Here is an 11,374-nt window from a genome sequence, read left to right on the forward strand (position 1 = left end):
AACAAACAAACTCAAGCAAAGCTAAACTACGGCGAATCAATATTGGTCGGACATGGCAAAGCAATGCGCCTGCAAACTTCTTAAACTGCTTCACAAACTTCTCCAACATCAGAACCAAATAGCTTTGCTGCATTGTGTAACACCAAATTGTGCATACATCGCTGGGTTAAGAAAATGAAATTCATTCCAAACAACCAATCACAAACAGAGGACATCCCTTCATCCAAGCTAGATCATCACATATATCACCAAGTCTTTGTGCCTCCTGTTGTATATTACTTGAGCAAATTCTCACTTCATCTCAGAGATCCACTTGGTAAAATGACCCCAATGGTTCTATTTCACACACAACACTAAAAAAAATGAGGTACATACAGGAGTTTCAACAAACAAACAAAAGGCTGACTTCGATTTCTAAAGTGAAGACAAAAGCTTGAGTGCAGACAGCTTATTTTGGCTAATTGAAAGCAAAAGCAATGCCCATGTTGTTCACTGGATTGAACCGTTAGCAGCTCACCAATAAACCAAGTGGCTATCAGAGCTCGTGAAATTTTATACCTGCCTGCAAGACATGGGCATTTCATCAAACACAAAGTCAGCAACCCAAGCACAAAAGGATGAGGACCAAATTGGAACCACTTGCCGTGATGAATAACTCACCTGCGTAAATTAATTGACGAAGCCGTGACAGCCCAGCTCGCAAAGAACTCTGTCGTGGTGCTGCAAACCACAGCCGGGTGGCGGAAGGCACCCGCCTAAGCCCAGAGAGTGTGTACTCAGGGGTTAGCTAGTCCTAGTTCAATCTCGCTCAAGAACACGATGAACACAGCGGGATTAGAGTGGTTCGGGCCGCCGGAGCGTAATACCCTACGTCCACTGTGTGTTGTATTGCCTTGCCTCGAGAGAGTTCGCGAGAGCTTGTGTGTGTCTGGAGAGCCTCTCTCTGTACAGCGAGCGCCCCCCCTTTTATATCTCAAAGGGGGCGCGTACATGGCCGTTGGGACCCCGACAGGTGGGCCCAATGATGCAGTACAAGTTAACATACTGTTCATAATCATGGCGTCGCAGGCGAAAGAGATCCCTCTTCTGGATTCCATTGCATGCTCCCGGAATCCTCCGTCCGGCGTGTCCAGGCGCTGTCTTGTCGGAGCGGCGCCAGGCATAGCTAGCGGCGTTGCCTGCCACGTAGCTGAACGGGCCGCGTAGCTTGCGGCGTATGAGGCATGATAGAAAAGTGCCGTGCCGTCGTATCCAATTAATGCTGCAGACGGGCTCTGCGCGGGTGCGGCACAGGCGGCTACACTGTGTACCTTGGTAATACGCGGTGCACAGTGAGGCCTGACAAAGGCTGTCCCGCGTGCTGTGGCGACAGAGCACGCCTCAACCATCTGCATTAAATGCGGTGGGTGCGCGAGTCTTCCAGCGGAAGACTTGCGCACGAGTCCGCGCCTGTGCCTCCGGGCCACGTGGTGGCTCCGGACCTCCACGCGGTAAGGGAGGTCCGGATGGAGGCAGAAGGTCCCGGACCCCTATGGGGGGTCCGAGGCCTCGGCTGTCAGCTCGGAGTTTCCCTTCCTTAGGGACATGTGGCGTCTCCGGACCCATACCCCGGCGGAGGACGGGTCCGGGGCCATTGGCTTGGTGAGGAAAGAGCCTGACCCGTGGGGCCTGGCTACTCCGTCCTTTGCGCACAGTTACGGATAACTACGCGGGTCCTGCCTTCCCGCAGTAAGAGTGGGTATCCCTATTACAGGGTACCGACAGTAGCCCCCGGGCCCACCTTGGGGGAGGTACGAACCCGCAGGTGGGGCCACTACTGAGATTTGGCTCTGCATAGCTTGAAGCTTCTTACTGCAGGGGCCTCGACCGGCTTTGTCCATCCGTCGGGTTGTTTGCTGCCTCATCACATCACAACGGCTTACTGACTCATGGCCCCCACGCACAGTGGTTCACCTCGTCACGCGCGCGACGCTCGGCATTGTTGCGGTCGGAGTAAACGGTACATTTACCACCGGCGCAGTTCCCGAAAAGCTCGGCCACGCCAGCGCTTAATACGCGCACGTCAGCTCAGTTTCCGCCTCGCTTCGCACGTGGGCGACAGTTCAGATCCCGCCTTTTCACACCTTTGTTGGTTACCCGCCCTCCCTGACAGATGGGCCTGGGCCCCCTTGTCAGGGACTGGGCGGTTAACATCAGGTGCCGGCGTCGCTTGGGTTCCAGCGACGGTTCCGGGGCGCGCCGGTTGAGTCAGGCTTTATAACGGGGTGAACCGTATACCGTGGTTACTTTCCCGTATTCGTCTTCTTCCTTCCAACCTTTGCGCCCCTTTGCCTTCGAGCTTTCCTTGCCCCTTGCTCCCCCACGCAGGCTGCTCCTCACCTCCACAGAGAGATGGCATCCCTTGCTCATCCTCGCCGTTTCCTGTCCGAGGAGCAGTTGAACACGGTGCGCCGCCTGCTTGGGTGGAGCGCTCAGGAGACCGGCTGGGGGGTCCGAGCAGGCTCGGTTCCCCTTGGCAACCTCCGCGCTGGGGAGTTTGTGCTATTCATCTCGCACATCTCCACCGGCGTGGGACTGCCAATCTCTTCGTTCCTGCTACTGCTGCTGGAAGACTTCAGCCTCCAACTTCAGCACCTGACGCCCCACTCCCTCCTCCTGACGTCCATCTTCGTGCATTTGTGCGAGATGTTCGTGGGAGTGCGGCCCTGCGTCATCCTCTTCCGCTACTTCTTCGTCCTGGTGGGGTCCGGAAGGAGCAAGGATGAAGTGGGGGGGTACTACTTCCAGATAAGGAGTGACCTGCCGACGCCTTACATTCTCGGCCTTACTGGCGGAAAGTGGGAGGAGTGGCGCAGGGATTGGGTGATCGCCACCACCGATGCCAACGAGCGCCTCGCCCTGCCGACCGAGGGACCTGCCACCGACCGTGGATCCTGGAGGGCCAAGCCGTCCCTGCAGCCGGAATTCGACTCCGTGCTGGGCAAGATCAGGTCGCTGGCGGAGAGAGGCCTCTCTTCGTGGCACGTGCTTGGAGATTTCCTGAAGCGCCGAATCGCCCCCCCTGAAGCAGCGGCCGCGCCCTGCTTGGAGCTTCACCGGCCTCAACGACTGCAGCAGGACCCACCGCGGAGAGGGGAGCGACCTGACCCAGGAAGCCTTGGAGGTCCTGGTGCGGGCCGTGACGGGAGACGCCTTCATCCCGGAGAACCTGATCCTCCCTCAGGGTATTGTCCCCCTCTGCGAGGACTCCGCGAGGGTGGCGGTGCTGGCTACCCTGCCAACTCTTGATGATGGGGGGCTGGCAGCACGCCAGACCGGGGGCGATCTGAACCGTGGGCTCCGGATCCCTAGCGCATCAGGGGATCAAGCTACACAGAGCACCGCGGGGTCCGGCGCCAACACGAAGGGGAAGCAGGTCGTGGCCAGTAGCGCCGCTACAGCCGGTTCCAGCCAGGTACAGAGCAGCTCCGGTGCATCGTCCGGGGATGCAGGCCGGCGCAGGCTACTCAGGGGTGACGGGACCCTAGTCACGGAGCCCGCCACGAAGCGTCAGAGGACCTCTGAGGGCGCGGGCCAGGGTAGCTCCCGGGCCGCCGGCCCTCGCGGGTCCTCCGGGGCGACTGCGCCGCCACCATCGCCGCCGAGAGATACCTCCCGCCGGCAGCAACAGCAGCAGCAGCAGCCGCAGGAGCAGCTGCAGCAGGCGCGAGAGCGGCAACAGCAGCAACAGGTGCAACCCCAAGTTGCGCCCGCACCGCAGCCACGGGAACAGCAGCAGCAGCAGGAGCAAGCCCGGGTTGCGCCTGTATTGCAGCTGCAGGAGCAGCAGCAGCAGCAGGAGCGGAGGTCGGGCCTCCGAGGACGCTGGTACCCGGCACTTCTGGGTTAATGTTATTCTGCTCTCTCCCCCTATACCAGGTGCTCTGCTTTTTGCTGAAGGTTTCTCCGCTTGTTGCCAGGGCTCCTCGCCCCAGCAGTTCTTCTACCATCGCCCGCTCGTCGGCTGGTGCCCAGGCGACCGCGGCATCGGCGGTGACAGCAGCGGCAACGGCGGGTGCGGGATCCTCAGGTACAGCGACCTCTGCCAGCCCGGTGATGCCCGATGTGGTGCTGACAGGCGCGTCATTACCAGACTCAGCAGCACACAACGCTACAGCAGCGGGGGCGCCTGTGGCGGGCACAGCAGATGCAGCGGTGGCGGAGGCGCCGGTGCTGGGCGCAGCCGCACCCGACGCAGCGACGGCGGAGGCACCGGCGCTGGGCGCAGCCGCACCCGACGTGGCGACGGCGGAGGCGTCGGTGCTGGACGCTGCCGCACCCGACGCTGCGGCGGCTGAGACGCTGGCATTGGGCGCTGCCGCCCCCGACGCTGCGGCGGCGGAGGCACCAGTGCTGGGCGCAGCCGCACCCGACGCATCGGCGGTGGAGGCGCCGGCACTGGGCGCTGCCGCCCCCAACACTGCGGTGGCGGAGGCACCGGTGCTGGGCGCAGCCGCACCCGACGCATCGGCGGCGGAGGCGCCGGTGCTGGGCGCAGCCACACCCGACGTGTCGGTGGCGGAGGCGCCGGAGACAAGTGCTGCAGCAGAAACCCCCACCTCCAGCTCCGGTCCTGTTGCAGAGGAGGAGTTGGAGGTGGTCTTTGGCAGGCGGCTCCTGCAGCTCCAACTCCCGGAGGAGGAAGCGACTCCCCTTCCCCAGGTGCTGACCCAGGTCCGGCGGTCGATAGTGGAGGCAACCTCCTCAGCCGAGGCGGCCTTCCGGCGGGAGTGGTCTGCCCTGGAGAGCGAACGCCAGCGCCTCTCCAACTGGCACACCCGCCTGGAGGCGCACACAAAGGCGAAAGCCTCCCGTGCTGCGGAAACCCAGTCGAAGCTCAAAGCCGATCAGGAGGCCTATCGAGCCAACCTTCTGAAGGTATTCAACCGGGAGCTTGCAGTATCGAGCCGGGAGAAGACCCTGGCCCAGCGGGAGGAGACTTTTGCCTTGGAGGTTGTTGGCTTTGCGGCTCAGCGGTCCGACCTCGAGAGTCGCCTCGCGGCCCAGCAGCCCGAGCTGGAGACTCGCAGCCAGGGTCTCGAGATCCGCAGGCAGGAGCTGGATGAGCTCTCTGGGACCCTGGCTGGGAGGCAGAAACAGCTGGAGGAGAGGGCCAGCAAGCTGGACGTTGCCGAGGCGGAGCTGGAGGAGGACCGGAAGTCCCTCTCCAAGCGTGAGGCCCACGCCACCGGCATAGAGAAGGAACTTGGGCGCCAGCGGGACTCCCTCAAGAAGCTGAAGGAGTGGTCGGAGAAGAGGAAGGCCGAGCTCGAGGAGAGGTCCCGTGAGGTGGAGGTGGCCAAGGCGGCTCTGGACTCCCGGATGCAAGAGGCGGTCCAGGAGGCGGTCCGGAAGCACCAGGAGGACCAGCGCGTGGGGGCCCAGCAGATTGCCGACTGGGCGGCCGAAGCAAGCCTAGCACTGGTGCCACTTGGAATGAGCCCAATTCAGGTGGCGGAGCCGCCAGCTTCGATAGCTGACGCCCTCCCAGTGCTGAGTTCTGCTTCGGATAGGCTCCAGCGTCTAGAGCCGGTCCTTGCTGGTCAGCTCGAAGCCGAGGGTCGCGAGCTGATCCGGATGGTGGCGGAGCACATCCTGACCTGCCTCCAGAGCCACGACCCGGCCATCTCGCTGACGCCCGTGGTCAATGGTCCTGTCACGGAGACGGAGGCCGCCGCTCGGGACAGCGTGCGGGAGGTCGTCGACTTCGTTGCCGCCTACTTCAAGCGGGAGCCTGCAGACCCTTGAGTTGGGGATTGTATCTTTGTATCTTTTGCATTATGTAACAAACATTGTATTAGTTGAAATTTTTGAAATAGAAGAAAACTTCAACTTAGCTGTTTGTCAGTTGCTGATTTGCGGTATGCAGCACCCCGGCGCCCTGGCCCCCTGGAGGATAGGTTCAGTTGATTGGACCTGTCTGCCACCTGAGCCGTAGAAGATACTCCGGACCTCCTTGGGCATAGGTGCCGCATAGTTTGCAAGGCGAGCAAGCGTCTTGTTCCCTGTGTAGCATACAGAACTACAGAGAGAAGAATCAAATTCACTTATGCGGTAGTAATGATACTGCAACTTAGCTGTTTGACACATGCAGAATCCATTCATGATGTCTTGGGACAAAGCGGATGCTCTGGGGTCCCTGGGAGATAGACTCAGTTGTTTTGAGTCTGTCTACCATTGAGACTGGACCTTGATCTGCATGAAACCTTTGAAGCGGATGTCAGGACCCCCTGGTAGGTAGTCTCAATGGTTTGAGGCTGGCTACCACCAGTCAGGGCTTAACATGTGTACCATTTCAGAGTTACAGCTTAGAAGCAGGCCCGCGGGACTCATCCTGGACCGGTCCCAGGCTGGTACCAGGTCCGGGGCTCTAGATGCACAGGTCCAGGTAGCTCAGTGCTTGTTACAGAGTGGTGGAGTGTGTAGGCTTAGGGTCCAGAACCAGGCTAAGGCGCTACACAGGGCTCCGGACCACTCCAGGAAACAGCACGATCTTTCCGGACCTGGCTTCATCGTCCCAGACCCTTCGCAGCAGTGGGTGAGGTCACTTTGTTGCACTCGATCCTTTGAGATATAGGGCTGGACATGCCGTGTAGGATTTAGGAAGCCAACTCCTGGGCTGGAATGAGGCCCGGGCCCCTAATTACCCGGCTCCAGGTACTAGAGCACTCGTTACAGGGTGGTGGAGTGTGTAGGCTTTGGGTACGGAACCAGCTAAGCGGCTACACAGGGTTCCGGACCACCCCAGGAAACGAGCACCCCCTCTCCAAAGCAGGTCCCTAGGGGTCTGGACCCCTCTCCAGCTGCAAGAGGGTCCGGATCTGTACGGCAGTCCAGAGACTCAATACAGATCTTAGTTGTAGCAACAAGAGTAGAGGTCCACGCGGGGGTTAGAAAGGTAAAATCTCGAAAATTAGAATGCAAAATTAAATTTTAACACAAAGACAGAACTGGGAGAAATTATTTCCTTTGCAATCTTGATGTACATGGCCTTGCGCGATGGATGCCAGAGGCCGGGTTTACGAGGTCCGGTTGCCCCATAGTACACATGGAAGCTTATCAACCCATTTGGCACCATGCTTTTTCAAGCAGTTGTAGGTGCGGGTCTTGAGTCCCCTGAGGATCTCTACATTCGCTCTCTCAACCTATCCATTGCTGCGGGGATGTGCTACGGACGCAAAGCATAGCTGGATGCCGATGTCCTCGCAGTACTCTTGGAAGAGTCTGCTTTTGAATTGGGTCCCGTTGTCCGCGATGATGCGGTTTGGGACGCCAAATCTGCAGACAATGGACTTGAGGAATGCGACTGCTGATTTCTTTGTGATATTCACCACAGAGGTAACCTCCGGCCACTTTGTGAACTTGTCGATGGCGACGTAGAGGAACCGGTACCCGCCGACGGCCCGGGGGAATGGCCCCAGGATATCCACACCCCTACCTGGCGTGCCAAATATCGTGGTGCTGCAAACCACAGCCGGGTGGCGGAAGGCACCCGCCTAAGCCCAGAGGGTGTGTACTCAGGGGTTAGCTAGTCCTAGTTCGATCTCGCTCAAGAACACGATGAACACAGCGGGATTAGAGTGGTTCGGACCTCCAGAGCGTAATACCCTACGTCCACTGTGTGTTGTATTGCCTTGCCTCGAGAGAGTTCGCGAGAGCTTGTGTGTGTCTGGAGAGCCTCTCTCTGTACAGCGAGCGCCCCCCTTTTATATCTCAAAGGGGGCGTGTACATGGACGTTGGGACCCCGACAGGTGGGCCCAACGATGCAGTACAAGTTAACGTACTGTTCATAATCATGGCGTCGCAGGCGAAAGAGATCCCTCTTCTGGATTCCATTGCCTGCTCCCGGAATCCTCCGTCCGGCGTGTCCAGACGCTGTCTTGTCGGAGCGGCGCCAGGTATAGCTAGCGGCGTTGCTTGCCACGTAGCTGAACGGGCCGCGTAGCTTGCGGCGTAGGAGGCATGATGGAAAAGTGCCGTCCCGTCGTATCCAATTAATGCGGCAGACGGGCTCTGCGCGGGTGCGGCACAGGCGGCTACAATGTGTACCTTGGTAATACGCAGTGCAAAGTAAGGCCTGACAAAGGCTATCCCGCGTGCTATGGCGACAGAGCACGCCTCAACCATCTGCATTAAATGCGGTGGGTGCGCGAGTCTTCCAGCGGAAGACTTGCGCACGAATCCGCGCCCGTGCCTCCGGGCCACGTGGCGGCACCGGACCTCCACGCGGTAAGGGAGGTCCGGATGGAGGCAGGAGGTCCCGGACCCCTATGGGGGGTCCGAGGACTCGGCTGTCAGCTCGGAGTTTCCCTTCCTTAGGGACATGTGACGTCTCCGGACCCATACCCCGGCGGAGGACGGGTCCGGGGCCATTGGCTTGGTGAGGAAAGAGCCTGACCCGTGGGGCCTGGCTACTCCGTCCTTTGCGCGCAGTTATGGATAACTACGCGGGTCCTGCCTTCCCGCAGTAAGAGTGGGTATCCCTGTTACAGGGTACCGACAAACTCCATCCATCATCAGAACCTAGTAGAGGAGGGGTGAGGGATGCTGGGAAAATTGACACTTATCGGCGCTTCCCCTTGGCTCTGATGGGCAATGGAAGTGTAACCCCACAGCCTGGTCCTCGACGAACCCAACGGTGTCGAGGCCCTCATCCTAGGTCACGTGCAAGTCCCACGTTGACTACCTAGATACACGGAGCAACACGGGAACGACGCCAGTCCGCCAGACACAGGAGCTAAGAGTGGATTCGCTGGAGAGGAGTAATGGTTGAACGAGCCATCGCCCACCCGTTGAGGAGGCGTGGTGGTTACTGATGGTGGACCGAGGCGGCGGCACATGGGTTGGCGACTTGGCGTGCCGTCACCGGAGGCGGTGTCGACGAGGACGGGGGCGGATCGAGGCATAAGAGGATGGGATTGTGGAAGTGAAAGCGCGCTCGTCGCATGGGACTTGCCCGACGAAGTGGCAGAGTCCACCTCCGATCCTGGACCGGAAACTGGTTCTACGGTTGACCGCGCGGAGCGCTCCGCGCGGTCGACGCAGCTGCTGCCCGTGCACGTGGGGGGCCGGTGGGTCACGCACGGCAGCTCCCTTCACGCCTCCCAGTTTCACTTTTTTTTCCATCTTTTCTTTTCCATTCCACCTTTTCTATTTCTTTTTTTTCTTTTGCTAACTTTTGTGTGTTACATTTTTTCTTGAAATTTTTTTTGTTCCAGTTTTTTTGTTTCCTGTATTTTTTTGTCTTGAAATTTTGTGTTCAAACTTTTATCTCCAAGTTTTTCCAAAAAAAACTTTTATCTCCAAGTTCTCTGCTTGAGATTCTTTTGCTCGGATTTTTTAGCTACAGAATTTTTTCATATAGAAAAATTTTCAGACGTGTCTTTCAAAAATTTGTCGCAAAATATTCTCATTCAACTTTTTATGGAATTTTTATATTTAGAATTTTTCTCTATCATATTTTTATACAAAACTAATCAATAAAATTTTCATTACACAAAATTGTTATATATTTGTTTGATATATGCTGATATATTGTTTGAGTGGAGCAGGGGAACGAGACGACTAGGCTTAGACTAGGTGAGAGGTGACGTGAGGGGCAGTGGCCTGTCAGCCTGGGCTCTGTGTGCGCTCTTGTGACGTCAATGATTAGGTGGATGCTACGAGCTGGAAAAAGGATGGCTGAGTGGCACACGGTCTGAAAATCGACCGTATGGAAGCCAAGTTACGGGCGACCGTAAACTAGTCTGGCCCGATCCTGGACCGCAGCGAGTAGGAGCGGAGACAGGAGGGCGGACAGGGGCCTGGCCCCCCAATGGTCCCCAAATTTATATTAGAAATTTAAATTTTGATTAAATTTTTATATAAATTTATATAGTTGGCCCCCTTAATAATGAAAAAAATCAACTTCCTGGCTCCGCCCCTGGCAGCGAGGCCGGCACGATGGGACGGAGGAGTCGGGGGCGGCGGCAACGCGACAGTTGCAGCGAGAAGCACGATGGGACGGAGGAGTCGGGGCGGCGGCAACGCGATGCAGCGAGAGGAGGGGGCGCAGGCTGTCAGACTAATCAAGGGCGTAAAAGAGCGGAGCGGCGAAGCGATGAGATCACGCGGCTGAAAATCGCAAGCGGAACTACGATGGTGCGGGAGGGGCGATGGGTGGGGCGACGTACCGTCGCCTTCTTTAACTTATTAGTTGTAGAGATAGAGATTTTACTAGGCCCGTTTCATCATGCATGCACGTCTCGTAAGCACGCTTTCACCGAGCTTATCCCTAATTACAGTATGATGGTTGTCATGAAGATCCCACAGCAGCTGATCGGTTACCATCATCAACTGTTGCTCTTCAGGCTGCGGTTGCCGTCGAGATGGCTACAATCCATCTTTCTGGCACTGTCAATTGCTATCCTTCATTTATGTATGTAATCTTTTTTGTTATGCTGATTCTAGTTTTAAACAGTAAACTACGTACAGACATACATGGAATGCAAGAACACTGCTGGGGACACGGAAACTCATGTAGAAGATTGAACATCGCCAGGTATACAAAAGAGGAAAACTGAAGAGTAATCTTTTGGACAAGGAAAAGAGCATACCCACATACAGAATCCAAGGTAAAGTGGTAGGGGCGCCAAATGGATGCCAAACTGGGCTCTGGAGAAGAACTCACGAGCCTCCCGCACTGCTACTTTGCTGAAAAGCACTGTGAAAATCCATGGAAAAGAGGTTGTTGGCTAAATGAAGAGAATGAAAAGAAATCTTAGTCCACAGACCATTTCATAGAGTTTATTAGCTAGAGCTAAATCAAAGGTGATCTGGAAAAGCATGCGATTCACATGAAAAGTGTAGGAGGTATCGCATTCACAAATAGTGTTTTTTGACTGTTCGGCTGGCTGTGGATGGTGACTGATACTGATTTACTATAAGAGAAAAGTACTGTTGTCTGGTTGTTGGCTGATGGCTGGTACTGATTTGGTGTGAAAAAAAAGCACGGTTGCTGGTTGCTGGTTGGCAGCAGAACAGAGTGAATATTGTGATTTAACATAAAACCCAAGAGCTCTGTTAGTACCAATAGGTACTTTTGCCTTGATTTTTTTTCTAATCGTTGATTTATGGAAGGTATTTACAAAATTTAAATTAAATTAGTATTAAATTGTCACATAAGTTGTCCGTTGTGCTTAATCTTTTTTTCCTGCATAAATGAAACTAGCCTTTAGTAGATATTAATTATAATCATTGCTGTCTAGCACTATATTTGCTCAATGATGGTAGCTTCGTTAAATACCACATATTTCTCTTATCTCCCTTTCCTCCACATCATCTTGACAATGCTGC

The 11,374-nt window shown here is 56.3% G+C and overlaps 1 long non-coding RNA gene across 1 annotated transcript; it reads right to left on the reverse strand.

Moving 5' to 3' along the window:
• Positions 1-243: 243 nt before the first annotated feature.
• Positions 244-710, reverse strand: LOC120648823. Its single transcript, XR_005665099.1, has 2 exons — positions 661-710; positions 244-562 (listed from the first exon to the last, which is right to left on the reverse strand). It is a non-coding gene; the product is annotated as an uncharacterized LOC120648823 (long non-coding RNA).
• Positions 711-11,374: the final 10,664 nt, after the last annotated feature.

This window comes from Panicum virgatum, chromosome 9K (assembly GCF_016808335.1).
Source record: "Panicum virgatum strain AP13 chromosome 9K, P.virgatum_v5, whole genome shotgun sequence".
Taxonomy (NCBI): Eukaryota; Viridiplantae; Streptophyta; class Magnoliopsida; order Poales; family Poaceae; genus Panicum; species Panicum virgatum.